The sequence below is a fragment of the Rattus norvegicus genome, chromosome 6, assembly GCF_021556685.1.
Source record: "Rattus norvegicus strain SHRSP/BbbUtx chromosome 6, alternate assembly SHRSP_T2T, whole genome shotgun sequence".
Lineage (NCBI taxonomy): Eukaryota > Metazoa > Chordata > Mammalia > Rodentia > Muridae > Rattus > Rattus norvegicus.
The window spans coordinates 55,722,113-55,738,352 of record NC_141539.1 but is presented as its reverse complement, the minus strand read 5'-3'; the positions used below and the strand labels follow the sequence as shown (position 1 = coordinate 55,738,352).

Sequence of the window (16,240 nt, the reverse complement as noted above, 5' to 3'; positions counted from 1 at the left end):
AAAAAGATAGCATTTTCAGCAAATGGTGCTGGTTCAACTGGAGAGCAACATGTAGAAGAATGCAGATCGATCCATGCTTATCACCCTGTACAAAGCTTAAGTGCAAGTGGATCAAGGACCTCCACATCAAACCAGACACACTCAAACTAATAGAAGAAAAACTAGGGAAGCATCTGGAACACATGGGCACTGGAAAAAATTTCCTGAACAAAACACCAATGGCTTATGCTCTAAGATCAAGAATCGACAAATGGGATCTCATAAAACTGCAAAGCTTCTGTAAGGCAAAGGACACTGTGGTTAGGACAAAACGGCAACCAACAGATTGGGAAAAGATCTTTACCAATCCTACAACAGATAGAGGCCTTATATCCAAAATATACAAAGAACTCAAGAAGTTAGACCGCAGGGAAACAAATAACCCTATTAAAAAATGGGGTTCAGAGCTAAACAAAGAATTCACAGCTGAGGAATGCCGAATGGCTGAGAAACACCTAAAGAAATGTTCAACATCTTTAGTCATAAGGGAAATGCAAATCAAAACAACCCTGAGATTTCACCTCACACCAGTGCGATTGGCTAAGATCAAAAACTCAGGTGACAGCAGATGCTGGCGAGGATGTGGAGAAAGAGGAACACTCCTCCATTGTTGGTGGGATTGCAGACTGGTAAAACCATTCTGGAAATCAGTCTGGAGGTTCCTCAGAAAATTGGACATTGAACTGCCTGAGGATCCAGCTATACCTCTCTTGGGCATATACCCAAAAGATGCCTCAACATATAAAAGAGACACGTGCTCCACTATGTTCATTGCAGCCTTATTTATAATAGCCAGAAAATGGAAAGAACCCAGATGCCCTTCAACAGAGGAATGGATACAGAAAATGTGGTACATCTACACAATGGAATATTACTCAGCTATCAAAAACAACGAGTTTATGAAATTCGTAGGCAAATGGTTGGAACTGGAAAATATCATCCTGAGTGAGCTAACCCAATCACAGAAAGACATACATGGTATGCACTCATTGATAAGTGGCTATTAGCCCAAATGCTTGAATTACCCTAGATCCCTAGAACAAACGAAACTCAAGACGGATGATCAAAATGTGAATGCTTCACTCCTTCTTTAAATGAGGAAAAAGAATACCCTTGGCAGGGAAGGGAGAGGCAAAGATTAAAACAGAGACTTAAGGAACACCCATTTAGAGCCTGCCACACATGTGGCCCATACATATACAGCCACCCAATTAGACAAGATGGATGAAGCAAAGAAGTGCAGACCGACAGGAGCTGGATGTAGATCGCTTCTGAGAGACACAGCCAGAATACAGCAAATACAGAGGCGAATGCCAGCAGCAAACCACTGAACTGAGAATAGGTCCCCTATTGAAGGAATCAGAGAAAGAACTGGAAGAGCTTGAAGGGGCTCGAGACCCCAAAAGTACAACAATGCCAAGCAACCAGAGCTTCCAGGGACTAAGCCACTACCTAAAGACTATACATGGACTGACCCTGGACTCTGACCCCATAGGTAGCAATGAATATCCTAGTAAGAGCACCAGTGGAAGGGGAAGCCCTGGGTCCTGCTAAGACTGAACCCCCAGTGAACTAGACTATGGGGGGAGGGCGGCAATGGGGGGAGGGTTGGGAGGGGAACACCCATAAGGAAGGGGAGGGGGGAGGGGGATGTTTGCCCGGAAACCGGGAAAGGGAATAACACTCGAAATGTATATAAGAAATACTCAAGTTAATAAAAAAAAAAAAAAAGAAAAAGAAAATGTCTCCATAAGATAGACAAACTTATAGGGCATTTTCTTAGTGATTGATGAGGGAGGGCCCAGGCCATTGTGGGTGGGGCCATCCCTGGGCTGGTGGTCCTGGGTTCTATAAGAGAGCAGGCTGAGCAAGCCACGTGAAGCAAGACAATAAGCAGTACCCTCCCCCCCTGGTTTCTGCGTCATCTACTGCCTCCGGGTTCTTGGCCTGTTTGGGTTCCTGTCCTGACTTCCTTCAGTGATGGACTACAATTTGAAAGTATAAACCAAATACCACCCCACCCCCGCCTTTTTGATTATGGTGGTATTTCATCACAGCAACAGACGCCCTGACTAAGACAGGGGGACAATGCAACCCTTTAATATCAGGGTCTGTATCCTTGGATTAAGTCATAGCTAAATTACATTTCAAGTGCCTGTCTCTTGCCTACCAGCTTAATTGCTTTGAATTTCATCCTGTTCATGATCTACAGAACCAGGAGTACAATACTTGTCCTCCATTGCTCATATGGTTGTTAGCACAAAGGTAAACAGTGTTTGCAGAATTCGCTTGTCACCTGTTAGTGTTGCTTGTATTAAAAATCCTGGTAGGAGGCACTCTTTCTAGACCAGATCAGTTCAGGAAGAGAACAAACAAAGACAGCTTTTGTTACAAGTCACCGTGAGTGTCACAGCAAGGGGTTGGGGTCAGGTGCATGGGAAGGTGAGAGGATCATTCAAGCAGCTATTGTCTTAATCTGTGGCCCGTGTGCTGCTTTTCAGTTAGCATTTAGTGCAGCCTGGGAATGAGCCAAGCTCAGCCCTTGGAGATCAGCCGGGGGTAGAGCATATGCTATTCTGGAGTAAACTAAGCACGACATGGAGCTGCCTTTTTAATTTCATCCCTTATCCAAATGGAGAGCTGGCTTCACCTTAACTCAGTGTTTAAGAAAAGACAAGGAAAGATTCCATTTGTAAAGTAGCGTGAGAAAAAAGACTGAGAGGATCTGTGCCCCTCTGACTGGCTCACTGCACCTCCCTCTCTCAGGGCCCCCTGGGGAGTCAGTGGTGGACCTCTGATGGGGCCTGAGGCTCCTTCTCGGCGCTCATCGGCTCTCCCTACGCTGTATAAGGTGAGTTTCTGGCTTCCTGGGTATCTTTCTCTGCTCTGTTCTGCTCTGAGTTGGTGGACCCTCCAGCTGCTCTCGAGCAGGAGCCTGGGCTGGCATGCCTGTGACACACGTATGTGAGCAACTTTGGCGTCCTGGAAATTCCATAAGGAACTAACTGTCAATTATTTATCTGGGTCACAGCTCTGTTCATACTTGTATTCAAGATACAGTTAGGGTCTCTCTGATAGTATTTCTTGGCTCTGTGCTCTTTCTGCATACCAGTCATTGTTATTCTTTGTTGTAGACAGGGCGACAAGGTCTTTGCTACCACTGGGCATAGTCATGGGGAATGATGCACAGAAGCTGTCAAGCCCTCTGGTGATGGCTGAAGAGCCTTTAGAGATAACAGAAGTATACTGAAGGGCCTCTGAGATGCTCAGAAGTAAGCAAACATGTATGTATGTTATTTTGAGACACAGTCTCATTCTATAGCCCAGACTGCCCTCAAACTCTTGATCCTCTCACCTCAGCCTCCTGAGGGCTGGGAGTACGGGTGTGTACCACAAACAGACGGGATGCTTGAAAGGCTGAGGACTGTCCTTGTAGCCATTCAAACCCCAGATTTGCAAACATCCACTGGTGATTACGATAGGCTCCGACTTCTTCCGTAGTAAAATTACACTATACCAGTGGTAGGCCATCAGCATGGGACAGGTTTTGCTGGCATTAACAATATTGATTCACTGCCTTTCACTTATGTACCAAATGAGGAACTTTCTTAGATTAATTAAAACATTGAAATTAAAGCAGTTTCTGGCTGATAGGCAAAGTCTTTGCCTACAAGTCTTCAGGAGGCCCCACTCTACACTCACTCCTGGTCACCCCTACTTCTTACAGACTATTTGCTTAGGGTGTCATTTCTGTCCTTTCACTTTAAGTCTGCATGTGTCCTTACTGGTGAGATGAGATCTGTTTCTTTGTTAGTTATTATAATTTATTTATTTATTTACTTTATATCCTGACCAAAGTTCCCCTCCTGTCCTTCCCTGCTCCACCTCCCGACCTCTGACCCCCTCATCCTTTCTTCCTATTACCTGGTCTTGGCACATCAAGTTGCAGTAAGACTGGTTGCATCTTCTCCTGTTGAGGCCCAGCTTGGGGAGAGGGTCCCAAAAGCAGGCAACAGAGTCAGAGATGGACCCTGCTCCCAATGTTAGGAGTCCCACATGAAGACCAACAACACAACCGTTACATATGTACAGAGGGCCTTGATTGGTCTCATGCATGCTCTCTGGTTGGTGTTTCAGTCTCTGTGAGCCACTATAGGCCAGGTTGGTTGATTCTGTAGCTTTTTTTTTTTTTTTTTTTTTTTTTTTTTTGCATTGTCCTTGATCAGTCTGGCTCCTACAGCCCTTCCTGCCCCTCTTCTACAGAAGTTCCCAAGTTCTGCCTAATATTTGATTATGGGTCTCTATATCGGTTTCTGTCAGTTGTGGGATGAAGCCTCTCTGATGAGCTATGTTAGGCTCCTGCCCACATACATCTTGTAGGCAGGACAAATTGTAGGTTGAAGGTTTTGTGTCTGGGTTGGTGTCCCAATCCCTCCATTGGAAGTTTTGCCTGGTTGCAGGAGGTGGCCAGTTCAGGCTCCATATCCCCATTGCTAGGAGTCCTAGCTAGGGTCACCCTCATAGATTCCTGGGAATTTCCATTGCTCTAAGTTTCTAGTTCATCCCAGTTATCTTTCCTAGTACTCTCTTCCTCCATCCTCCTTCCACCTGGTCCCTCCTGTTCCCAATTTTCTGAGAAACTGCCAAATTAATTGTCAAGTTTTGCAAGTGTTTATACAAGTTTGCACTCCCATCATGACTGAAACAGGAGGAGTGACCCCCTTGTTCCACATCTTTAACAACAAGAGCGGTTGCTTGAGTTTTTTATCTTAGTCTTTCTGACAGGTGTATGACAGAATTTTAGAGTCATTTTGATTTATATTTCCTTGCTGGGTAAGGATATTGAGCATTTGTTTAGATGTTTCTTGGCCATTCGCGATTCCTCTGATGAGAATTCTCTATTTAGATCTGTATTTTTAAAAATGGGTTATTTATTTTGTTGAAGTCTAGTTTCTTAAGTTCTTTATATATTTTGGATATCAGTCCTCTATGGAATACAGGGTTGGGTAAAAACCTTTTCCCATTCCATAGGCTGCCACTTTGTCCTTTGCCTTATAGAAGCTTATCAGTTTCGTGTGGCCCATTTATTAATTGTTGATCTTAGTGCTTATACTGTTGGTTGTTCTGTTCAGAAAGTTGTCTCCTGTGCCAATGTGTTCAAGACTATTCCCCACTTTCTCTTCTATTAGGTTCAGTGTGTCTGGTTTTATGTTGCAGTCTTTGATCCACATGGACTTGAGTTTTGTGCAGGGTGATAGATATCTATATGCATTCTTCTACATGCTGACATTCAGTTAGACCAGCACCATTTGTTGAAGATACTTACTTTTGTCCATCGCATAATTTTGGCTTCTTTGTCAAAAATGAAGTGATCATAGGTATGTGGATTTACTTCTATGTCTTTGATTCAATTCCATTGATCAACCTGTCTGTTTTCATGCCAATACCATGTGGTTTTCAGTACTACTGTTCTGTAGTACAACTTGAAATAGGGGGGTGATGATAGCTTTGGAAGTACTTTTATTGTACAGGATTGTTTTAGTTATCCTGGACTTTTTGTTTTTCCATATGAAGTTGAGTATTGTTCTTTCAAGGTCAGTAAAGAATTAGTTGGAATTTTGATAGGAAATGCATTGAATCTGTAGATTGCTTTTGGTAAGATGGCCATTTTTACTAGATAATCTTACCAATCAATAAGCACGGGAGTTCTTTCTATCTTCTAATAACTTCTTCAATTTTTTCCTTCAAAGATTTAAGGTTTTGCCATACAGGTCTACCACTTGCTTTGCTAGAGTTACAACAAGATATTTTATACTTGGCTAATATGATTCCCTGATTTCTTTCTCAGTTCATTTATTGCTTGTATATAGGAAAGCTACTGATTTTTTAAAGTTAATTTTGAATCCAGCCACTTTGCTGAAGGTGATTATTAGCTATAGAAGTTCCCTGTTAGGATTTTTTGGGGTCACTTATGTATATTATCATATCATCTGGGAATAGCAGTACTTTGACTTCTTCCTTTCTAATTTGTGTCCCCCTTGATCTCCTTTAGTTGTCTGATTATACTAGCTAAAACTTGAAGTACTATATTGAATAAATATGGAGAGAGTGGACAACCTTGTCTTGTTCCTAATTTTTGTGGAATTGCTTTAAATTTCTTTCCATTTAGTTTGATCATTTGTTCATTGGAATGTTTTCTCTACCTTTTAGTTAGCTTGAGAAGGGTTTGTCCATTGTGTTGCTTTTCTTAAATAACCAATTCTTAGTCTGATTTTTTTTGTTTTTTTTTTGTTTTTGTTTGTTTGTTTTTTTTTAGTCTGATTCTTTGAATTATTCTCTTTGTTTCTATTTTATTGATTTCAACCCTGGGTTTGATTATTTCCTGCCATCTATTTCTCTTCTTTCTGTTCTAGAGCTTTCAGCTGTGTTGTGAAGTGACTAGTATAGATCTCACTAATTTCCTTATGAAGGCACTTAGTGCTATGAATTTTCCTCTTAGCACTGCTTTATTTGTGTTCCATAAACTTGGGTATGTTTTGCCTTCATTTTCATTGAATTTTAGAAAGGCTTTAATTTCTTTCTTTATTTCTTCCTTGATCCAGTGGTCATTGAGTAGAGTTGTTCAGTTTCCATGATTTTATAGACTTTCATTGTTTCTGTGGTTGTTGAAGTCCAACTTTAACTCATGCTGGTCTGATAAAATACAAAGGGTTATTTCAATTTTTTTGCATCCCTTAAGACTTGCTTTGTGATGAGTATATGGTCAATTTTGCAGAAGGTTCCTTCCATGAGGTGCTGAGAAGATGGTATACTCTTTTGCATTTGGGTGAAATGTTCTGTAGATATCTGTTAGGTCCATTTGTGTTGTAACCTCTGTTAGTTCCATTATTTCTCTGTTTAGTTTCTGTCTGGATGACCTGTCCATTAGTGAATGGTACATTAAAGTCTTCCACTATTAATCTGTGGGGTCTGACATATGATTTAAGTTTAGTAATTTTTTTTTATGAATGTGGATGCCTTTGCATTTGGGGGCATAGATGTTCAGAATTGAGATGTCATCTTGGTGAATTTTTCCTTTGAGGAGTATGAAGTATTCTTCTCAATCTCTTTTGATTAAATTTGGTTAATAAATTTTGGTTAATCTATTTTGTTAGATATTATGGTGGCTACACCAGCTTGCTGCTTGAGACCATTTTTTTCCAACCCTTTTACTCTGAGGTAATGTCTATCTTTGATGTTAGGTGTGTTTCCTGTATATAGCAGAATAATGGATCCTGTTTTTAATCCATTTTTCTTACCTATATATTTTTAATAGGGAATTGAGTCCACTGAAGATGAGAGTTATTAATGATCAATAATTGTTAATTCCTGTTATTTTTATGTTGGCAGTGATTGTGTAGAAGTGTGTGTGTGTGTGTGTGTGTGTGTGTGTGTGTGTGTGTGTGTATTTCCCTTATTTTGGTTTTGCTGTGAAATTATTTTTTTGTGTTTTCTTGGGTTTAGTTAATGTTCTTGGGTTGGAGTTTTCCTTCTAGTATCTTCTGTAGTGCTGGAGTTTGGATAGATATTGTTTAAATTTGGTTTTTATCATGGAATATCTTGTTTTCTCTGTCTATAGTGATTGAAAGTTTTGCTGGGTATAGTAGTCTGGACTGATATTTGTGGTTAGTTAATTTGAAAGACATTTGTCCAATGCCCTTCTGGCTTTTAGTGTCTCTGTCTTACGTGAGGTCACTAGAATAGTCCTGACCTTCAGTAAAGCAGATGGCATTGTGGACCAGAATATAGAGCCCAGGGGAGGGACTAGCCTGTATCTTTTAACTGGAGAATAAAGACAAGTTATATTCTGAGTTATATTAATGAAAGATATGGACTTGTATCAGTCATTTTGTTGATTTCTTTAGTTGCTTTGATTATTCTTGTCATTCATCTTTGTGGCTAATGGTTTATTATATTGAGATTTGGTGATTATTTCTGTTTTTCATTTCATTAATTTCGAGTGGAATCTAATTCTTCATACACTATCAAGATGGCAGTTACCATTCTTCTACTGGTTGTAGGACTCAGTCAGTCCTCTTTCTTAGAGCTGATCTGAGGGTCATGAGTTCCCCTAGTTCTGCTCACCTAGAAGGTCTCTATTTCTCCTTTAATTCTGAAGATCATTTTGCTCAGTATAGTTAGCTTGGTTGGCAGCCACCATCATTTAGGACTTAAACTATACCACTGCATGCTACTTGTGTATTGCATGCTCCCTGTCAGTCATTGCATGCTCCCTGTCAATCATTGTAAGTCCCCTGACATTGCATGCTCTCTGCTCATTGCATGCTCCCTGTCCCTCATGCTCCCTGTCAATCATTGCATGCTCCTGGCTTGTGGGATTGTGCTTGGAAATCTGCTGCTGCTCTAAGGAGGTCACTTACAAAGTGTGAGTTGCTAATTTTCTTTTGCAGATTTAAAAGCTTGCCTTTGGCCATAATATTCTATGACTGGGATCCTTTTTGGTCACATCTATTTGGGGGTTTTATAGGCATCACAGATGCCTATTGTCTTCTCTAAGATTAGGAAAGTTCTCTGTTATTGTTTCACTGAATAGAGTTTCATTCTCCTAACTTCTCCCAAGCACCACCATCACCAGACACTTTAGTGTTTTGGGCTGGGTAGATGTGTTTGTTTTGTTTTGTTTTTGTCCATCAGCTTGATATGGACTAGAGTCTTCTGGAAAGACGAAATCTTAGTTGAAAGCTTGCCTCCGTCAGATTAACCTGTAGGTGATTCTGTAGAGCATTTTCTGGATTGATGATGATGTGGGAGGGCCCAGCCCCTGGTGAGTGATGCCACCCCTGGGTGGGTGGTTCTTGATGGACTAAAGTGACAAGCTGAGCAAGTGTGTATTCTCCTCATGGCTTCAGTTCCTGCCTTCTGGCTGTAACCTTGAGTTCCTGCCCTAACTTTTCTGGATGATGGACTACAAGCTGTGTGATGGAATGAATCCTTCCTCCCTAAATTGATATTGGTCATGATATTTATCACAGCAAGAGAAAGCAAACCAAGAAAGGTGTGCCAGTGAGGCCCTAGACACTTGAACGCATGTCTTTTTGTTTGTTTGCTTGCTTGTTTCTGAGATGGGGTCTCACTGTATAGCGTTGACTGGACTAGACCTCATAAAGACACACCTACTTCTATCTCCAGAGTACTGGTATTAAAGACATGAGCCAGCACACTTGGCCTTGACATGACATATAGGTGTCCCAAGATCCTATATGCTTCCTTAATTTTTTCTCCCTTTATTTATGTTGTAATGTGGTGTTTCTAAAGACCTGTCTGGGGATGGAGATGAACAATACTTGCCTAAGAGCACTTATTGCTCTTCCAGCTAACAACTGGCTGGAACTCCAGTTCCAGGGAGATCTGTTGCCCTCTTCAGACTTCCATAGGCAATGCATGCACGTGGTACACAGATATGCATAATGACAGAACACCACACACATTAGAAAGCCCAGATGTTTAAATTCCTGCCTTCAGGCTCCACTGTTCTCCTGCTTGAACCAACCTGTTGTTGGGCTTTCAATTATTTTTAAAAATTTGACTTATAGAACTCTTCACTTCCAAGATTTCCTACTGGTTCAAAGAGATCTCTTTCTCCTTGCTTAATTTCTCACTCATACTGTGAACTGTCTTACAATTTTATCTAACTGGTTATATCTTGGTTATTGATGGTTTTTTAAAGTCATTTTTTGTGAGTGAGTCCTCAATCATTTCATACACTTTGATATACGTGGGCCAGTCCCTAGCACGTTACCTCAGGAGACACCATATTACCTTTATGTTCACATTTTTTTATGTTCCTATGATGACTGTACATCTGGTGAAAAGACTATCTCTGGCACATTTATAGGAAGCTTCATTAGTCAACAGCTGTCTCCTAAAGAGAGGCTGTGGGCTGTCAGCTTTTATGCAATTTTAACTTTAATTTTAGCGGAGTATCATCACATAATCTCCCCATGGCCTCAACATGATTTGTGAGTTTGGGCAAAGCATTTACCATATTGAAGTTGGAGAGACCTCTGTCCCTGTGACTCAGGCATGAGTAGGAGTATTAGCAGTTCAGGCAGGTATAGTGTATAGTTGAGCATGTAGGGTGTACGCTGTGCAGTTACTCCTACAATGTATGCTGTAACCCCTGTCAGGGAATTTAGACTTCTGTGGGCATTAGTAGTGGTTCCAGCAGTAGTAAGGAGCTAGAAACACCTGTCTTCTGATCAGGCACAGATGTAAGTTCAGGTGTTTCAGAGAGAGGAGACAGAGAGAGACAGAGACTGAGAGAGAGAGAGAGAGAGAGAGAGAGAGAGAGAGAGAGAGAGACAGACAGACAGACAGAGAGACAGACAGAGAGACAGAGAGACAGAGAGACAGAGAGAGACAGAGAGAGACAGAGAGATATGCAGAGAGAGACAGAGAGAGACACAGAGAGAGACACACAGAGAGAGACAGAGAGACAGAGAAAGACAGAGAGAGAAAGACAGAGACACAGAGAGAGAAAGACAGAGACACACACACACACACACACACACACACACACACAGAGAGAGAGAGAAAGAGAGAGAGATATGACAGAATCTTTAAACTCACAAAGCCTGCCTCCAGAGACATACATCCACACCTTCCAAGGCTTCCCAAACAGTACCTCAATTGGGGTATACAAATCCAAGTATCTTAGCCTATGGGGGAAACTCTTGTTAAGTCTTCTACAGTGTTCTTAGAACATGTACCTGGGTGGGCTTTTCCTCATTGTCTACAGTTCATAGTTCATTAAGGATGGAACGGGTCACAGCTAAGCTGTGTAAAACTGAGGAATCTTCAGTAGCAAGGGAGAACAGAACATAGCCATCCCTGAACCGGAATTCTCTCTGGAGCTGGAAGCTTGGCTGCTCAGAGGTCAATAACAAGGGTCACAGTGACATTGCTCACTTTATTCTTTGCTTTGACAGTGGGCATTGCCTGTGAGTGGCACTGGAAGAGAGGTGGTAGAAAATATGCCCACTACCCACGAAAAGCCATGCATGGTTTAACCACTCCAGCAGGTCAGGGAGGGCTCCCTTGTCCCTGGTTCTCCTGCTCTGTCCCATGCAGTCCTCTCAGTGGCTTTGTGTCAGTCACTCCATCCAGCCAAACTTGTCCAGTGTAGTCTGTGGGGACTCAGAAGTGACACTATGTGGTCTGAATTCTCAGGATGGCTCTTTAAGAGGACTCCTGGGTACAGCACTGAGAGGGTTGCTAGGATAAGTGAATTTCTCCAAAGCCAGACTACTGGTCAGTTCTGGCGTTTTGGGAATTTAGACTGTAGACATATGAAAAGGCCATGAACTTCTCCATAGCTAGGGGTGCCAGTACAGTTTCCAGTGCTCTTCTCTCCATATCTCCTTACCCTCAGGGTAGAGTTATGGTGGCAGCAGGTAGAATCTTGTTTCTTCTGCTGTGCTGATGCCTCAGGTCTCTGGATTTTTTTTTTCTCCAACTTTATTAACTTGGGTATTTCTTATTTACATTTCCATTGTTATTCCCTTTCCCGGTTTCCAGGCCAACATCCCCCTAGCCCCTCCCACTCCCCTTCTATATGGGCTTCCCCTCCCCATCATCCTCCCATTACCACCCTCTCCCCAACAATCACGTTCACTAGGTGTTCAGTCTTAGCAGGACCAAGGGCTTCCCCTTCCACTGGTGCCCTTACTAGGCTATTCATTGCTACCTATGAGGTCAGAGTCCAGGGTCAGTCCATGTATAGTCTTTGGGTAATGGCTTAGTCCCTGGAAGCTCTGGTTGGTTGGCATTGTTGTACATATGGGGTCTCAAGCCCCTTCAAGCTCTTTAAATCCTTTCTCTGATTCCTTCAACGAGGGTCCCATTCTCAGTTCAGTGGTTTAATGATGGCATTCGCCTATGAATTTGCTGTATTCTGGGTGTGTCTCTCAGGAGAGATCTACATCCGGTTCCTGTTGGCCTGCACTTCTTTGCTTCATTCATCTTGTCTAATTGGATGGCTGTATATGTATGGGCCACATGTGGGGCAGGCTCTGAATGGTCGTTCCTTCTGCCTCTGTTCTAAACTTTGCCTCCCTATTCCCTCCCAAGTGTATTCTTGTTCCCCTTTTAAAGAAGGAGTGAAACATTCGCATTTTGGTCATCCTTCTTGAGTTTCATGTGTTCTGTGCATCTAGGGTAATTCGAGCATTTGGGGTAATATCCACTTATCAACGAGTGCATACCATGTGTGTTTTTCTGTGATTGGGTTACCTCACTCAGGATGATATTTTTCCAGTTCCAACCATTTGTCTATGAATTTCATAAAGTCATTGTTTTTGATAGCTGAGTAATATTCCATTGTGTAGATGTACCACATTTTCTGTATCCATTCATCTGTTGAAGGGCATCTGGGTTCTTTCCAGCTTCTGGCTATTATAAATAAGGCTGCGATGAACATAGTGGAGCATGTGTCTTTGTTATATGTTGGGGCTTCTTTTGGGTATATGCCCAAGAGAGTTATAGCTGGGTCCTCAGGTAGTTCAATGTCCAATTTTCTGAGGAACCTCCAGACTGATTTCCAGAATGGTTGTACCAGTCTGCAATCCCACCAAAAATGGAGGAGTGTCCCTCTTTCTCCACATCCTTGCCAGCATCTGCTGTCACCTGAGTTTTTGATCTTAGCCATTCTCACTGGTGTGAGGTGAAATCTGAGGGTTGTTTTGATTTGCATTTCTCTTATGACAAAAGATGTTGAACATTTCTTTAGGTGTTTCTCAGCCATTCGGCATTCCTCAGCTGTGAATTCTTTTTTAGCTCTGAACCCCATTTTTTTTCCGGAGCTGAGGATTGAACCCAGGGCCTTGTGCTTGCTAGGCAAGTGCTCTACCACTGAGCTAAATCCCCAACACCAGAACCCCATTTTTTAATAGGGTTATTTGTCTCCCTGCAGTCTAACTTCATGAGTTCTTTGTATATTTTGGATATAAGCCTATCAGTTGTAGGATTGGTAAAGATCTTTTCCCAATCTGTTCGTTGCTGTTTTGTCCTAGCAACAGTGTCCTTTGCCTTACAGAAGCTTTGCAGTTTTATGCGATCCCATTTGTCAATTCTTGATCTTAGAGCATAAGCCATAGGTGTTTTGTTCAGGAACTTTCCTCCAGTGCCCATGTGTTCGAGATTCTTCCCAACGTTTTCTTCTATTAGTTTGAGTGTATCTGGTTTGATGTGGAGGTCCTTGATCCACTTGGACTTAAGCTTTGTACAGGGTGATAGGCATGGATCGATCTGCATTCTTCTACATGCTGACCTCCAGTTGAACCAGCACCATTTGCTGAAAATGCTATCTTTTTTCCATTGGATGATTTTGGCTCCTTTGTCAAAAATCAAGTGACCATAGGTGTGTGGGTTCATTTCTGGGTCTTCAATTCTATTCCACTGGTCTATCGGTCTGTCTCTGTACCAATACCATGCAGTTTTTTTTTTTTTATCACTATTGCTCTGTAATACTGCTTGAGTTCAGGGATAGTGATTCCCCCAGAAGTTCTTTTATTGTTGAGGATAGTTTTAGCTATCCTGGGTTTTTTGTTATTCCAGATGAATTTGCAAATTGTCCTAACTCTCTGAAGAATTGGATTGGTATTTTGATGGGGATTGCACTGAATCTGTAGATTGCTTTTGGTAAAATGCCCATTTTTACTATATTAATCCTGCCAATCCATGAGCATGGGAGATCTTTCCATCTTCTGAGATCGATCTTCTACAGTTTCTTTCTTCAGAGGCTTGAAGTTCTTATCATACAGATCTTTCACTTGCTTGGTTAAAGTCACACCGAGGTATTTCATATTATTTGGGACTATTATGAAGGGTGTCATTTCCCTAATTTCTTTCTCGGCTTGTTTCTCTTTTGTGTAGAGGAAGGCTACTGATTTATTTTAGTTAATTTTATACCCAGCCACTTTGCTGAAGATGTTTATCAGCTTTAGTAGTTCTCTGGTGGAACTTTTGGGATCACTTAAATATACTATCATATCATCTGCAAATAGTGATATTTTGACTTCTTCTTTTCTAATCTGTATCCCCTTGTTCACCTTTTGTTGTCTGATTGCTCTGGCTAGAACTTCAAGAACTATATTGAATAAGTAGGGAGAGAGTGGGCAGCCTTGTCTAGTCCCTGATTTTAGTGGGATTGCTTCAAGTTTCTCTCCATTTAGTTTAATATTAGCAACTGGTTTGCTGTATATGGCTTTTACTATGTTTAGGTATGGGCCTTGAATTCCTATTCTTTCCAGGACTTTTATCATGAAGGGGTGTTGAATTTTGTCAAATGCTTTCTCAGCACCTAATGAAATGATCATGTGGTTTTTATCTTTCAGGTTGTTTATATAGTAGATTACATTGATAGTTTTCCATATATTAAACCATTCCTGCATGCCTGGGATGAAGCCTACTTGATCATGATTGATGATTGTTGATGTGCTCTTGGATTCGCCTTGCAAGAATTTTATTGAGTATTTTTCCGTCGATATTCATAAGGGAAATTGGTCTGAAGTCCTCTTTCTTTGTTGGGTCTTTGTGTGGTTTAGGTATAAGTGTAATTGTGGCTTCATAGAAGGAATTTGGTAGTGCTCAGTCTGTTTCAATTTTGTGGAATAGTTTGGATAGTATTGGTATGAGGTCTTCTATGAAGGTCTGATAGAATCCTGCACTGAACCCATCTGGACCTGGGCTGTTTTTGGTTGGGAGATCTTTAATGACTGCTTCTATTTTGTTAGGAGTTATGGGGTTGTTTAAATGGTTTATCTGTTTCTGATTTAACTTCGGTAACTGGTATCTGTCTAGGAAATTGTCCATTTCCTTCAGATTTTCAAGTTTTGTTGAATATAGGCTTTTTTAGTAGGATCTGATGTTTTTTGAATTTCCTCTGATTCTGTAGTTATGTCTCCCTTTTCATTTCTGATTTTGTTAATTTGGACACACTCCCTATGTCCTCTCATTAGTCTGGCTAAGGGTTTATCTATCTTGTTGATTTTCTCAAAGAACCAGCTTTTGGTTCTGTTGATTCTTTGTATAGCCCTTTTTGTTTCTACTTGGTTGATTTCAGCTGAGTTTGACTATTTCCTGACTTCTACTCCTCCTGGGTGTATTTGCTTCTTTTTATTCTAGAGCTTTTAGGTGTGCAGTCAAGCTGCTGATATATGCTCTCTCCTGTTTCTTTCTGTAGGCACTCAGGGCTATGAGTTTTCCTCTTAGCACAGCTTTCATTGTGTCCTATAAGTTTGGGTATGTTGTGCCTTCATTTTCATTACATTCTAAGAAGTCTTTCATTTCTTTATTTCTTCCTTGACCAGGTTATCATTGAGTAGAGCATTGTTCAATTTCCATGTATATGTGGGCGTTCTTCACTTATTGTTATTGAAGACCAGCTATAGGCCGTAGTGGTCTGATAGAATGCATGGGATTATTTCTATCTTTCTGTATCTATTGAGGTCTGTTTTATGACCAATTATATGGTCAATTTTGGAGAAAGTACCATGAGGTGGTGAGAAGAAGGTATATTCTTTTGTTTTGGGATAGACTGTTCTATAGATATCTGTTAAGTCCATTTTGTTTATGACTTCTCAGTCTGTCTATGTCTCTGTTTAATTTCTGTTTCCATGATCTGTCCATTGATGAGAGTGGGGTGTTGAAATCTCCTACTATTATTGTGTGAGGTGCAATGTGTGTTTTGAGCTTTAGTAAGGTTTCTTTTACGTATGTAGGTGCCTTTGTATTTGGGGCATAGATCTTTAGGATTGAGAGTTCATCTTAGTGGATTTTTCCCTTGATGAATATGAAGTGTCCTTCCTTATCTTTTTTGATGACTTTTAGTTGAAAATTGATTTTATTTGATATTAGAATGGCTACTCCAGCTTGCTTCTTCCGACCATTTGCTTGGAAAGTTGATTTCCAGCCTTTCACTCTGAGGTAGTGTCTTTGTCTCTGAGGTGTGTTTCCTGTAGGCAGCAGAATGCAGGGTCCTCATTGCATATCCAGTTTGTTAATCTGTGTCTTTTTATTGGGGAGTTGAGGCCATTGATGTTGCGAGATATTAAGGAATAGTGATTGTTGCTTCCTGTTATATTCGTATTTGGATGTGAGATTATGTTTGCATGCTTTTCTTCTCTTTGTTTTGTTGCCAAGA

At 41.1% G+C, this 16,240-nt stretch overlaps 1 long non-coding RNA gene across 1 annotated transcript in view; it reads left to right on the top strand.

Annotated features, from left to right (window-relative positions):
* The first annotated feature begins 2,487 nt into the window (after positions 1-2,487).
* Positions 2,488-16,240, top strand: part of LOC148005188 (uncharacterized) — a 32,146-nt gene continuing 18,393 nt past the window's right edge. The window contains exon 1 of the long non-coding RNA XR_015622986.1: positions 2,488-2,890. This is a non-coding gene — a long non-coding RNA (uncharacterized LOC148005188). The remainder of the gene's footprint in view (positions 2,891-16,240) is intronic.